Source organism: Pinus tabuliformis, chromosome X, assembly GCF_031772625.1.
Source record: "Pinus tabuliformis cultivar Carrire ecotype Pingquan chromosome X, CPIR1, whole genome shotgun sequence".
In the NCBI taxonomy this organism is placed as follows: Eukaryota; Viridiplantae; Streptophyta; class Pinopsida; order Pinales; family Pinaceae; genus Pinus; species Pinus tabuliformis.
Window position 1 is genome coordinate 1,276,895,426 of NC_142308.1, and position 15,702 is coordinate 1,276,911,127.

The following is a 15,702-nucleotide window of genomic DNA, read 5'->3' on the forward strand; positions in this document are numbered from 1 at the left end:
GGACGCATATTTCTTAATAACTTTATGCATATAGTCATTGATGTGATTATCCAATAAAATGAAAATTTGGTAATGCTTGCATGTTCTTTTGAGTGGGTAAAGGTTGAGTTGCCGAATAGTATAGTATAGATTAGTTATAAAATTATACTCTTAATTTATATTAATGTTTTTTTTTATTAATAATATTAATTTTGATAATATTATTATCTAAGAAATATGATGATCTGAAATGGATTTTATTCATATTTAAATCAATTTATTAGTTAAAATTTAAAATATTTCTTTTTTTTTTTTTATCTATTTTGAAAAAAAATAGAGATAGATATTAATCAAACTTATGTGTAAATTTATGATAAAAAGGCGATAGAGTGGAGTCACATAAGATGTTGGTTTATAATTAAATCGTTGAAATAAGATTTTTGATAATAATAAAAAAATGTGTGTAAGATTGGTTTAATATTTTATGAAAGAGTTTGTGTACTGTATTCCCTTTCACCAAAGTGCCTTGTAACCTTGGAGGTGTGAGCCTTTATAATGAGTTGTAGTTGGTCACCTTTAGGAATGTGTAACTTATCTAGCCTAGATAAACCATCTTGGAGATGGTAGTCAACTTTGTTGTTACCATCATGCACATGATTATGGCTCTGCAACCATTGAAACACCCCATTGAATTCTTCATCCTCTAGATATGCCCCTTTATATGCATCATGTGTGAATGAATCCATGTGCATTAGAGTTCCTAAAGCTATGATATATGATGTGGATGGACTTGAAAGAATTTTGACCAACTTGCTTGTGTTTCCCTTCTTGTACTTGATCACTAAATGAGACTATTTAGAAACCCCATCCACTTGTAATGCTTGGTTTGCTATAGCTTACTTTGGGCTTATAGGTATTATAGTGGCTGGTGATCTATGTGGATTACTGTGTCATTTTTCATTAGATAGGCTTTTCACTTCTTCATAGCTTGCACCAAGGCATAGAGCTCCTTGTTGTAGGTAGGCTAGTTGAAAATCACACCATGAATAACTTTAGAATGGTAGCATATAGGTCTTCCTCCATTCATCAAGACCACTCCCATATCATACCCACTCACATCTTTCTCCACTTCGAAAGACTACTGCAAGTTCAGTAATACCAGAACTAGTGCTTGACTGCTCTTCTTCTTAACTCCTCAAAATCTTTCTGCTAACCCTTTCCCTGCTATAAACTCTTGCCACTCACTATTATGGCTTGCAGTGGTGTCACAACTACTAAAAACAAGGCTATGAATTTCCTTAGGTATTGTGCAACCCCAATGAAATTCATGTCCTCAAAATCATTAGTAGGGACCAACCACTTCATGATGCCCTCCATCTTGGTAGCATCTATATTCAACTCTCTTCCGCCTATCACATACCTCAGATGCACCAAAGACTACTATGCAAACTCACAATTCTTGATATTTTCTAGAATTCAGAGCTTCTTTAATGTATCTAGGACCTACCCCAGCTGTGAGATGTATTCCTCCCAGGTAGCAATGTATACGGGTATCATCTGTGAAATTTTTGTAACGCCTCACCCCATATTTACCCACTTTTACAAGCTCTACAAGGTAAACATGAGCCAAGTGTTACTATGATATGACCCAACTTCCAAGTTCCAGTTATGGAAGTGGGCCCTACAAACCAAAAACTTACTGCCATCCCTCAGAGACTACAGATCACCCAAGAGCTTGACAACCACTCCAGGTGATCAATCCCTAAGTTGGAACCCTTTCTCACTGACTTGGATCCACAACCACACCCTTGACACACTGTGCATGTGGTTATGAGGCTCCAACCACACCCACAAGTCTACCTAGCAATGATTATGACCCAAATCCCTTAGTTTTGTGCCATCAATTGTGAGATTTGTGCCACTATTTCGGGCTAGCCTCCAGACCCTTGCCTAGAACTGCCTATAACTTTCCAGAATCATAATTAAGATGATAACAATGCTAAACAATCAAAACTTGAGTAAGATCTTGACCTAGACATGACCAATACATGATAGACATTTCGTCAAACATATGGTAAACATGAAGGCTACAGGTCATGAATGCATATCTAATCATAGACTTTTGAACTTCATTTGAGAATCACCAAGAAGGCTCAATGCCCTCTCAAGATAGCTGAAACAATACTTTTTAGCTCATACATTCATCAACCATTAATAATCCATCAAATATTGAACAAGATTCATAGTGAGAACACCTCATATATCCATGCATATAACCATAATAAAAACCATGAAAAATCAACCATAATATCAACATAATAACTAGTACATGTGCTCATAAATCACAATAGGGAAAATAGCTTATATTAACATATGCAAATCCCAACCAAGTCAAGACTTCCACGTACCACCTAACCATAGATTGGGCTTAACCAAATCTTTGTTTCAGCCAATCACACTTGCACCATATTCCATGCATGAATGTGGGATCATATGGGTTAAACCAAAATAGAACTAACAAGGGATTCCAGAGGCCAAACCACCTCAACCCTCAATCAAAGTGATTTCACCTAACCGGTCCAAAAATCACTAATACCAACCAGATTGGTCTCTTTCCAAGTTGTCCATAGATTTAGGGACTCTTGTGTCAACCCATAGCCTTTATGGACCCAAGTTGTTACAGGGCTCCAAAGAACCACCTTCTCAACCCACAACCTTCAGGGATCCAAGTTGTTTTAGGGCTCCAAAGATTCTATCCCTACCCACAGCCATAAGGAACTTGATAACCAACCAAAAATCCAAATGGGAAACCCATTGCATTATGGTTATCCAGGAAATGGCAAGACAAGGCTGAAACCACTATCAATTCAGGAAAATATCCATGCCAATGAAACACATAACCAAGGAACCACAATCATGTACCATGCATCCAAAAATCATCAAGGAAATAACACATGCAACATGTTACATGCAAAGTATCCCTTGTTGTAGCTTTTGATCCAATCTTCTCTTCCGCTACCCACCATTTCCTTATTTGTCATTGCTTGCTTTCTCCCAATCCAAGTGAATGCTAGAATGCTCCAAGAATGCTCTAAGTGTGTAAGAGTGTAAAAGTGTTTAAGGAGAGAACCAAAACTGAATTGACAAAAGTTGTGAATTGTTTCTCTGATGCTTTTTTATCATTGAGGTCCCATTTTCTTTCATTTTCCTTCATTTTTTTTCTCTAATTTCCCTTGCATGCATATTTGTGTCTCTTCACCTTCCTTTTCTCCTATTTTCCTTTATTTCTCATAATTAAATGCCAATTATTGTTTCTTTGTCTTTGCCAATTTGTGCAGCCATTAATAAACCACAAGTGATGCCCATTATAATGTTTACCTGACATTCAGCTTGGAATATGTGTCCCATGACCTTAGTTTTATTTTATTTACATTGAAAATAAATTAGTTTTTGTTATAAACCCCTCCCCCTTGGGGGAACATTGTCCTCGGTGTTTTATGATGCTTATAACCAGCAAATTCATGCTACCCATGGAGCTTTATAACACAACTTGATGCAACATTTACAACATACCAACTACTAAGAAATCATGACCATCATATTGCTTATTGGAGCTTTATAACACAACTCATTGTAGTATTTACAACACACACACACACACACACATATATAAAATACATATATCAAACACAAATGCTCAACCATTAGAAAAGAAAGCATACAAGGCCTGCATCTGATCAACCATCTCCCATGTAGCTTCATCAGGCCCAAAGTGCTTCCACTACACTTTAACTTGCTCTATTGCTCGATTCCAGAACATGAGTTGTTTTTGCTGCAAAATACACTGAGGTTATGGTTGGAACTCTCCCTCTCTTGCCATCTACGATATAGACCAATCAATCACATTATCAACATCCTAGACATATATCTTAAGCAATGAAACATGGAAAACATCATGGAATTTCACTGTTGGCTGCAGTGCAAGTCTATAGGCCATTGGTCCAATCCGCTCGAGGATCTTAAAAGGCCCATAATACTGAGGTGTCAATTTGGCACATGATCCAATCCTCAAGGATCTCCTCTTAGGTTTTATGCGCAAGTACACATGCTCCCCAACTTGAATCTCCTTGAAGTCTCTATGTTGATCTGCATAAATCTTCTACCTGTCCTGAGTTGCCTTTAAATTACTTTTAATAACCTGCATTTCCTACTTCATCTCAACCAACATATCTGATCCAACGAACACCATGTTCACAGATCACTCCAATTGATGGGATTATTACAACTTCGACCGTAAAGAGCCTCAAATGGACTCATCTACAAGGATTTTTAATACCCATTATTATATGCAAACTCTACCAGTGGAAGATACTCCTCTCACTTCCTCCGTTGGTGCATGACATAGATCATCAACATATCCTCAAGAATATTATTAAACCTCTTAGTGATCCAAGCCCATTAAAAATATGCTCAAAAATCTAAGTGCTCAAATTCTCCTGAAACTAGTGCCAAATCATATATATCATTATTCTAATTCCAACGACGCTTAAATCATAGATATCGTGTTCTGAAGTTTTTGGCAAATAGTAAAAAAATCAGCTTGTAGGGTTAACTGAGTAGGTATGGATACCGCATCAAATTCCGTATGTTGACATTAATAGGGTGACTGTGCAGTACGATTGTCAAACAAGCCAATCCCGTGAGGACAAGTGACGAGTTTCTATTGGTTGGTGGTGATTGTGGTTGGGCCAACCACAGGCCACCACGTGGTCGCATTAAGGTCTGCCATGTGGCCCTATGGAAGGTCGCCACGTGAGGTTTTGGCGTCAAATTTTTTGTTTATGGACTGACCAACCTCCCTAGGGTTTAACCCTGTGACCTCTGGCAGCACAAACCTTCGTTCCACCACTACACCATGCTTTGGTTATTATTATACATGGGCTAACTATGAAAATTCCTCAACCGGAATTCCTACTGGAGCAACTGATAATGTTTCTTCTATTTGTTAAATTTATCAACCAAATTATTTGCAGTTTCCTACGGCAAATATCGAAACATATACACTACAGCCTTCACTTAATTAAATATTATGCGGAAACAGGAGACTGAGAAAAAAATAAAACACAACACAATTGACACCATTGTTTTTGGACAAATGTCCCCAGAAAAACCTAATGTGGGAAAACCGGTGCAACAGATCTGAGGGTTTTATTATTAATATGCAGTAGTGAATCTGAGTACAGTTCTTAGATGCTCAACTAGCAATCTGATACAGGGAGAAACTTAACAAAACAAATGGTGAAGTGCTCTAACCATGTCACTAGGAGAATCTAAGTCTGATCACGTTGAATTGGAGCCTCTCCATAGCCTTTGCGCATAACTGCATCACTCCCACGTAGTTCCTACGTCACCCCTATTGGGTATCACACTGCTCCTTCTCTAGACCCTCTATTGGCTGGAAAATCTGAATCTCTACCTCTCGGTCTCACACCCCAGCTCCCGACTACTGAAACTCGATTTCCTCAACAGGAATTCGATTTCCCTCTAAGGCCTGCATTGCCACTGCGTCAACTCTGCGTGGGTCAGCATCTGCCTCTCTTTGGATGTCGTTCTGCCCTCTCTCTACCTGACTCTCCGGCCCAGGAAAAATTCCTTCTTCCGGATACTCATTGCCCCTCACTGTAAGAAATCTACTTGATCAGAATTCCCTCCTGAGAACTTCTCACTTCGGAAATTGGATCTCTCGATCTCTCGGTGTGTCTTCCAAATGATCGTCAAGCTTCCTTAAATAATCTTCTCGTTGACATTAAACGACCCATATTAAAAGCTAATCAATGGATAATATCATTTTAGCTTGATCCTTGTCTTCTTCTAGAAGTTACACCCACAATTAGATTAATACCCATTAATATTTTTAATTTCCTAAGTTTAGACTTAGGGGCCCATTAAAAAATATTAATTATTTTAATAAAATTGTTTCTGGGTGGAATTTCCCAAAACACTTTCTAGGTTCTTTGGAATACATGTGCCCAAGCCTCCCTACAAAATTTGAGGCCTAGAGCACATCCGATGCTACCCCAAATCAACACTCCCTCTTAGCGAGGAATGTGCTCTAGCAATATACGTTGTTGCATACAACTCTGACTCTAAAACATCGTCCTTTGTGCTGCTAATGTCTAACATGTTGTCCACCAAATACTGCGTTGCTGCAACTATACTGTTGCTCACACTACCACTGTCAACACTGCATCTGTACTACAGCTCCCTCTCAAGTGTTGCATCTGTGTTGCTACTAGCACTTCCACTGCTAACTGCCACTACACTGCAAATTGTTGCTGCTACTCTATCAGCAACGGAAAAACATCCAAAATTACTGAACTAATTGTGTTCAGTATGATACCATGTGAATGTTGGAGCCTGATTGTTGCTAGTCTCTGCACTAGCCTTATGAATATACTACATTTTCGCTGACCTATGCTTTGTGCCATCTGCACCGCTGCCAACTCTGGTCTGCGTTGTTCAGTCTCTGGCACTCCTAGCCACTGCAACTATCTTCCCAACACTCCTCGACACCATCTGACACTAGCCCACCTTACTAATTCTGATTTGGGTTCCTGTAGCAAGGAAATGATCCTAGAGGTGGACTCCTCAAGGATCCTACCCATCTGTAGCTCTTTCGAACTACAACTCTAATTCAGTCTATGTTAGGTAAACTTGACTTAGGATAGAGTCAAAGTTGACCAGGTTAAACAGTGATGGTTTTGGGGCACATGGTATTGTGCACCCATAGTATTATGCCCGTGGTATTATATGTAATGGAGCTTATAAAAGGCCGGAAGGACTTCATTGTAATGCAAGACCTGGAGGTGAGCGGTGAAGGCTCACTTGGTCGGATTGGCCAGGGTTTTGGCCAATGCTAATGAGATCTTATTAGGTTGGGTTTTTCCCTGGATTTGGGGTTTTCGCGGATAAACATTTGTGTTTATGTGTTTATGGTTGTTGCTGGTTATTTTTATATTTATTCCTCTCAGTAATTATTTATGTTATGCAGTAAATTTCTTAACAACTGGTATCAGAGCTAAAGGTTGTGTATTGGCTTCAGAAAAATGCTTTTGTTGCCAAGGGTTATTTGGCCTGGTGGACATAAAAAAAAATTGATGCATAGTTTCTAGAAATGCCTAATAAATCTTTTTTTTTGTAGTCATATCCATTTTACTACCCTCCCCGATGCGGGAGGTTATCATGCTCTGCAGTGGGCTGCCTTCGCGAAGCAGTTGCTTAGTATTTGATCGAGCATGGGGCGGATGTGAATGCCACGGATCACACTGGTCAGACTGCTCTGCACTAGACTTCTGTGCGGGGTGCGATACAGGTTGCTGAATTGTTGCTTCATGAAGGTGCTCGGGTGAATGTTACCGATTTCCATGGATACCAGCCAACTCATGTTGCGGCTCAGTATGGGCAGACAGCTCTTTTGTATTGTAATAAATTGGGGCGCTGATGTTGATGCACCTGACAATGATGGGAGAAGTCCATTACACTAGGCATGAAGAGGTCAAAGATTGAAAAGACGAAAGAGAGGATGGATCAGAATTGCAGCAGCAATAAACAAAAAATAAATAAAAATTAATGAAGTCAAAATTATTGCATGTAAATGGGCATACTACTATAAGACATGGTAACGCATGTGTACCCCTCGGTGATCACCGGTAAAGTCTGGGTTAGACCTAGGTGATAGGGGGGATGTCGAGTTAACAATACCCCGGGTAAAAACTTTGAGGGGGGTAAGATCTAGAGTGAGCGGGATTGTCTCACTTAGCAAGTTTGGCTGGAGTTAGTCAAGGAACCCCAAGTCAAGTTTAAGGGGGGAAATTGTTAGGTAAACTTGATTCAGGATAGAGTCAAAGTTGACTAGGTTAAACAGTGATGGTTTTGGGGCACATGGTATTGTGCACCCATAGTATTATGCCCATGGTATTATATGTAATGGAGCTTATAAAAGGCTGGAAGGACTTCATTCTAATGCAAGTCCTGGAGGTGAGCGGTGAAGGCTCACTTGGTCGGATTGGCCAGGGTTTTGGCCAATGCTAATGAGATCTTATTAGGTTGGGTTTTTCCCCAGATTTGGGGTTTTCCTGGATAAACATTTGTGTTTATGTGTTTATGGTTGTTGCTGGTTATTTTTATATTTATTTCTCTCAATGATTATTTATGTTATGCAGTAAATTTCTTAACAGTCTACCTCCCTCCTGGAGGTATCTCAGTTGTCATGGTGAACTCCTCTTCCTCAATCTTTACGGGCGTAGCCTTCAGATCGTGTTTCTCATCCTTGTCCTGCTTCCTAAGAGGACACTATGTAACGTAGTGACCCATCTCACCACACTTGAAACATTTGATCTTCGAGACGTCCTTCTTACGTCTCCGCTACTGCTGTTGTCCCTTCGATGCAAGGGTTGAATTATCCTCCTCCTCCTTGGGCTTCGACCCACTATTACTTCTTCCATCAAGTTTAAGCTTGACTAAGTCTCTCCTCATCTCCTCTTTTTTTAGAGCTACCCATATCTCATCCCATTTTGGCAATGTTTCTCTGCCTAGGATACTCTGGACAAAGACTTGCCACTCATCTGAGACATAATTGAGGGCCAGTATAACCAACTCTGAATCTTAAGGTGTATGCCCCGCAGCAGACAATTCATCATGGGTCTCCTTGAGCTTCGTGAGGAATGGATCCACTCACTCTCCCTTCTGTATTTGAGCAGATCTCAACTTCTGCTCCAAGTACATCTTCCGTTACTCAGAAGATCCCTGATATAACATAGACAATGCATCCCATATCTCCTTAGCAGTCCCTCTTTTAGAGATGTGACATACCACATGACCCTTTACTCTGTCAAGGATCATTCTTTTCACCTTTGCCATCTCATCTCGGTACTTCTTCAGCAGATCTACAAACACAACCACCACATTGTCGACATATGTCTTGAGGGAATGCTCATCTAGAAGGAATGACATTCTAGCCTTCCAGATGACGTAGTTGGATGCTCCGTCTAAGCTATCATGATCCCTCAAGCCATTGGTTTCCATTTATGCCACAAATAAAAAGTCGAATGACCTCCTCTCTCCTTTGTGTTGTTGTTGGGCTAGCCTACGCAATTACTGTTAGAGCTAGTAAAATTGTTGCCCCTCACTGTTGCTCATCTCTAGAGAATTCAAATTCCTTGGCTAGGAATTCTCTAAGGAAGAAATTCCCTCAGCCATGCTCCTCCTCTTTCTTCTGATGATTTTCTGCCCAGCAAACTCCCTACAGAAAAAATTGCATCCCACTAGCTTCTCCTCACGTCGAGGCTTAAGCATTTCTCCCTCAACCCCAGCAAAAATTCGAACTGGGAGTCCTTCTCTCCATCGACTCACTCGAAGAGAAACTACCTCGAAATTTCAGCCCTCCGTCAAGAACTGCGCAAACATGGTTTTTTCTTATTGTGAATTGCGCTATTAGCTGAAACTTAGATGTATATAAAATGTTGTACACTAAATGTTTGAAGAAATTTTGCAATAGTTGTAGTTCATTTTATGTAAGTTTTTTTTTGTACAATGTTGTTGCAAACTAATTGATAAAAGGTCTTAATGGATGAATCATTAAGACTGCCATGAGTTTGATGAAAATATCATATTAGCATAAATTTGAGTTTTCTTTCTCCATGTACAACGGTATATGAAGTTTTCATACTTAGTGTTTCACAAAAGTTGCAAATGAGATAGTAGGAATCCATTTTTGTTGTTGTTTTAAAGAATCACATTCCTGAGTGCTTTTATTGCATTTCAGCTCAACTTCAGGGGTGTCCATACCATATGCTCATGTAACCCCTAACTTGATTAAAAAAAAACACTTTTCAAAACCCAGATCTTAAATCTGGGCAATTTTGTAGATTGATGTTGTCAATTATGTGCGCTTCTTGTCAATTTTTTTATGAAAGACTAAGCTTATTTAGTCATTGTTTTAATATGCTAACATTTGAAGTTTTAATTTCTGAATTTTATGATTTAAATAAGTTGAAGAAGAATCTCAAATTCATTGTTGTGAAGTGTTTGACAAAATGACACCTCAATGGTTGTAGATTGCATGCTTGCAAAGTGTTCGTCAAAAGGCCTCAATGGTTGTAGATTGCATGTTTGTAATGTGTTTGTAAAAATGCCTCAGTGTCTGTAACTTTTATGCACATAAATCGTTAGATTAAATGTCTTAATTATTGTAGCTTATATGTACTAGAAATTTCAATAGATATAGCTTCCTACGTCTGCAAATTTTTGTATGAATGTGAAAATGAATTTAATAATGTTGTTGAATTGTAAATACAAAAAATTTCAGTAGGACAGTTGTTGCTTTTATCATCTATAGCTATCATGAAAAAAAGGGGTTGTTGTTGGAAACAATTTTACAGTGACCAATTCTGTAGGATTAAAGTGAGAATAATAAGTTTGGCCAAGTTGCATGTATTCATGGGTGTAATCTTATGCTTCAATGATTGTAGAAAACAACTATTTCTGCCCAATTTATGCAGATCCATTATCTTACTTGACACTTTTAGAAGAATAATATGCTTATGAATTGGTAACAGTAGTTGCTCTTGCTGCAACATTCATTATACAATTTCATGATTGAAGCATTGCCTTAATAATTGGGATTGAGAATTTCTAATTGATGAATTTGGAAATGTTGTTGGGTCAATATATTTTGTGATTCCATTTCATAAACATGTCATATTTATTAGATTTATTGATGAAGAGAGGAATTTCCTTTCCTCAGTTACCTTGCTATAGGTAGGTTAATACTCATACATTTATATGTGATTTTTGTAATAGAAGCATGATGCTTTTGTGGTTATGATATCAAGAGTCAATAAGTGGAGCTTATTTAGTAAATCAAATAGGTTGATCTGGCTTAATGTTTGCACATGGCATTATGGTGGAATTTATTTCCAGTCTTACGTAGAGCTCATGTATAAGTATGAAAAGAGAATATGCTATCGTCTCTTAAACTTGAGAGGAAATGTGTTTTGGAATTGGTTTTAAGGGAAAGTTATCCGTGAATTATTATGTTATATTTTTAGATTGAAATAAATGAAGGAAAAAGATTACATGATAACTAAGTTAATCATATTATTTATAGAACAAACAAAAAAATTGAGTATTAGTGTTCAATGCAACCTCTATTTGCTTATATTATTGATGGTTGGTAAGATAGGACCTTACATATGATATCAGAGCCAGCTACAACACTAAGGCCTAATGGGCCAACATGCTTTCTTGTAGGTTGATGATGTATGAATGTTAATTTTGCATGCATGTTGAATTGTTGTGTATGTTGACTTGGAAGCATATTGGTTGCATAGGGGATATTATTATTATTATGTCATTTAGAAACTCATGAAATAAAAATAATGCTTTCTTATATTCCTTAATATTTTTGTTAAGACAAATTATTGGAAATATGTTAAAGGATGGAATTATGTTCTTGAGAAGTTGGGGTTAAACCTAAGTGTGTGAATGGCTTGATTGTCAATGGGTGAGTGAGATATATGGAGTGCATGCATGGTTGCATATATATTTAATGCATCATTATCAATGTGATATGGGCTTACTAGCCATTTTTACTAGCTGAAATAGTATCTATCAAGAAAAATATTGGCCTAATCTGGACTATAGTATGATGACCTTGGTGTGTATGCTTTGGGAATGTGTAACAAGTGTAAGGTTGAGATTCAATTAATGTGATGATTGAGTTCATCATGTTAATTTTGACTCTTTTCTTATCTACACTAATGGAAACTTAACAAAATTTACCTTGAAGGATGTTACTTTTAACTGTCAATGTAGATTCAAAGTAATGTATGTGCATTAATTTGATGCGTTAAAATATGATTTGGGAATACATTCTCAACGGTTAAGAATGGAATTTCTATGATTTCCTTGACATGATTTTGTGTAGTTTGGATTGACATTATGCATCAAATAAATTGAAATTACTCAAATACTAGGTTGTGGTATGACCTTCCTAATAAACAAGAGGCTTAAATGACTTGTGCTTGAATGGTTGTGGAAGCCATTTTAAGCAACACTTGAAGGTTATATTTTCCTAAGTTATGTATGGGTGTGGAATCCATAATAGCATATATCTATGAGCTAATGTATGGGTGTGGAATCCATACTAGCATATATCTGTGAGGTAAGGTATGGGTGTGGAATCAATACTAACATATATCTATGAGCTAAGTAATTCTTCTGGTTAGAATGAACAAATTATTTTGATGAAATCTCATACACATGATTAAGGAGGATTGATTTTGTGTAATTAAAGTTAAATGGATAGAGGTTTGTAACATGATTTTGCTTGAGATTTAAATCAAATATTTTCTTTTTATTACAAATGCAGATATTAAGATTGGTATAGTGAACACCATTAGGGGGTACGAATGTTGGGAATAACTGATTTTGATATATGGAGTCAAGTGTGAACTAGGTATCTATCCTCTAGTATTGTAATTCTTTTGTATGTGTTGGATTTAAGTAGAATTAAATTGATTTTCAAATTCTTGAAATGTAGAAAAAAAATATTGTGATAAGTTGATGAAATATCTTTTCTATTGGCTTAAGACAAATTAGGTCTAGGAAATCCATAATAGTCTCCTTAATATTTTTATCAATTGCATATTGGTTGAATTCTAATTAAACTAAACTAATTAGGAAATTATGAGGATTAAACTCATGAACTACTCTAAACTATTGTTAGTTAGGTGATCGAGTCAAAATTCATATTGTTTATGAACTTGATGAATTGCTTTCTTGAAATTTGATTAACTTGTAAATTGTTAAGAGAATAACATGTTTAGAAGATAAACATGTTTTGTGGTGAGAACTTTGTTTTATTTGAACTTAAAGGAAAAAGGTATGTGATTAATGAAAAGCTTATTTGAGTTCTTGTTTTACAAGAATATGTGCTTGTGCATTTTTTGAGGGAGAAATTGAAGGAGAGTGAGATCACATTTTGATGCATTGGAATTGTTGCATGATTTAGAAACCTAAGATGATTGTATTGTATGTGGAATGGAAGAGATTGTTGGATTTAGTAATTTGTGCTTGGATGTATAGTTGTATGAGTAGTTATTATTCCTACAAAAGGTTGTAATATTTTGAGAGGGTGGTAATTCTCCTTAAAAAAAGGGGGCTTAGCTTTAGGCTAGAAATTCCCTTGCGATAGTCTAAATATTATTTAAATTCAACAAGATTCTTCATATTTTGAGAAATGTATGGTTTTCATATCTTGTTTTTTCATATGTATTAATAGTAAGGAATAAGACCTGAAACCAAATGAATTGATTAATTACTGAATAGAAATCATGAGTGATTTTATAGTTGGAAAACAAATTGACTTACAATTATCAAGGTAGATTCAATACTATAGATATCTTATTTTCATAATTATGAGAGTTTTTTTTATTACAAGCTACTTTCGAAAATATATCATTAATTTGTTTTTAGAATGAAGATCTTCTAACAGATTCATGCATAATTGATTATCAAGTAAGAGATGTGAATAATAATGAAGATTATGGGAACTAAAGGAATGATCTATTATACAAAAGTGGGTCAATGAGGACTGTATGGAACCTTAGCTTGTTAGTTTAAAGAAAAATGGTGTCTTGAACCTCAAATTGTGGTTTTTCCTAAAGAGTAAACATTTAATAAAAACTGTAGGTAGATCCTAAATATTTTGATTGTAGGGATGTCTTATGAAATGAAAAGGGGGAAACTTGGATTGAGAAGACATAAATCAAGTGGGATGTAAGAGTGGGTTATATATATGACATGTTTTATTGCATAGTTGCAATGGCAATTGTATGAGGATGATCATTTGATGCTTCTTGTATGCAAAATTGGTTGTGAGATGGGATGGACCATCATTGTTGTTTATACAACTAATATGGGAGTTGTTTGTGAGTTGGCTAGATCAATTTTTCTATAGAAACCTAAGAGAACGACACAAGAAAGATTATTGAATTCTTAATGCATTAGACAGGGAAACGTAAATCATGTGTAATGTGAGATCATTGTCATTTATATGAATATATGTTTTATATGTTATATAATTGATTAGATGATTGTTTTTATATAATATGTATTGTGGTGTATGTCAAAATCTATCTACTATGGCAATAATATACATGGTACTTGTTAATAATGGAATGTTTGTCTTCATGGATAACCTGATTGGATATATATAAGAAAACTTCGGGCCAAATTTAATCCAAGAGGGGGAGTATGCAGTGTCCCACCTTGGCAAGGTTAATTTTGTGACACTTGGAGAGGGTAATTTTGATGAAATGATATAATATTATGCATGTCAGACTTATGTATATGATTGTATGCTATAGACCTAGTTTGGGTCACCTGGTTTCTATGTGCTTATAATAATACTTATGGTTGTGTGTATAAGACTGACTTTGGTTAAGTACATATTATCAATGTTTTCTCTTTTGGTGTCCCACTTTTGAAATAGGTGTATGACATGGATGGTGATTCAGGGTTGAGACACATAGATCCATGGGTGATCATGGTTATGTGGAACATATGGTTAATTATGATTTATGGATGATACATGATTTGTATGATTATATATTCTTAATCTTGTACTAAGTCAGGATGTGTCAGGGGACTTGGTCATTGTCAACAAGGATGCTCGAGTTATAAATGACTACGGGAGTCATTTCTCCAAAACCAAAATTATTATGGAAGTCATGCACTATCCTTGGTAAAATTGAATAAGTTAATTATTAAATTCAATTGATTCCTTTGATCTATGAGATTGTGATGAGCTCACAATCAGTACCTTAAGTGAAGCATGAAGTTTCAAAGTAGAGTAGATGAGAAGCCATGGAAATTAGGACACAAAGTCCTAAATCGATGAAAGATGAATACGTAGAGTCTTGGATCTATCATAAAAGGATTAGGGCACGAAGTCCCAAATCCATGAAAGATAAATATGTGGAGTCTTGGATATATAATAAGAGGATTGGGACACAAATTCCTAAATATTTAAAATATTAAGGTGTGGAATATTGGATCCTTGGAGTAGATCAGGGCGCAGAGTCCTCAATCTACTAAGGCACGAAGATGCATGTAATAGCGACGCAAAATCCCTATTCTTTGGAAGAAAAATACCACTCAGGGAAAACTCAGGGATACCTTTCCTTAATAAAATATCATTTTTGACAATTCTGAAGTGACTTTCTAAAAATAGAATGTTATGTGTAGCATCTCAACTATGACTTTCCAAAAATAGTAAATCACCTTGCATAAATTGGTAATCAAGTGTAGTTGAAGGAAACTCACTTAACTTAGCATTAATCAATCCTAATAGTTCAATCTCGACTTAATCCTCAATATTATTAATATTATTACTATATTTTATGAGATTATTATATTATTATTAAAAGGGAATTATAAGTCTCCTTCATCTCCTCAATCACTTCACACCTCTTTCCTTGATGGTTCTCATGGATCTATGTAACTTTCTCTCTCTCTTTTAATTATACATTACACGCTCTTTTATGCACTCATCAAAGAATGACATATTCCTCTTACACTCATTAAAGATATGTCATAAAATATTCCTCTTACGCTTTCTTTAATGCATATGTTACACTCTCCTTAACTAAGACATGCATA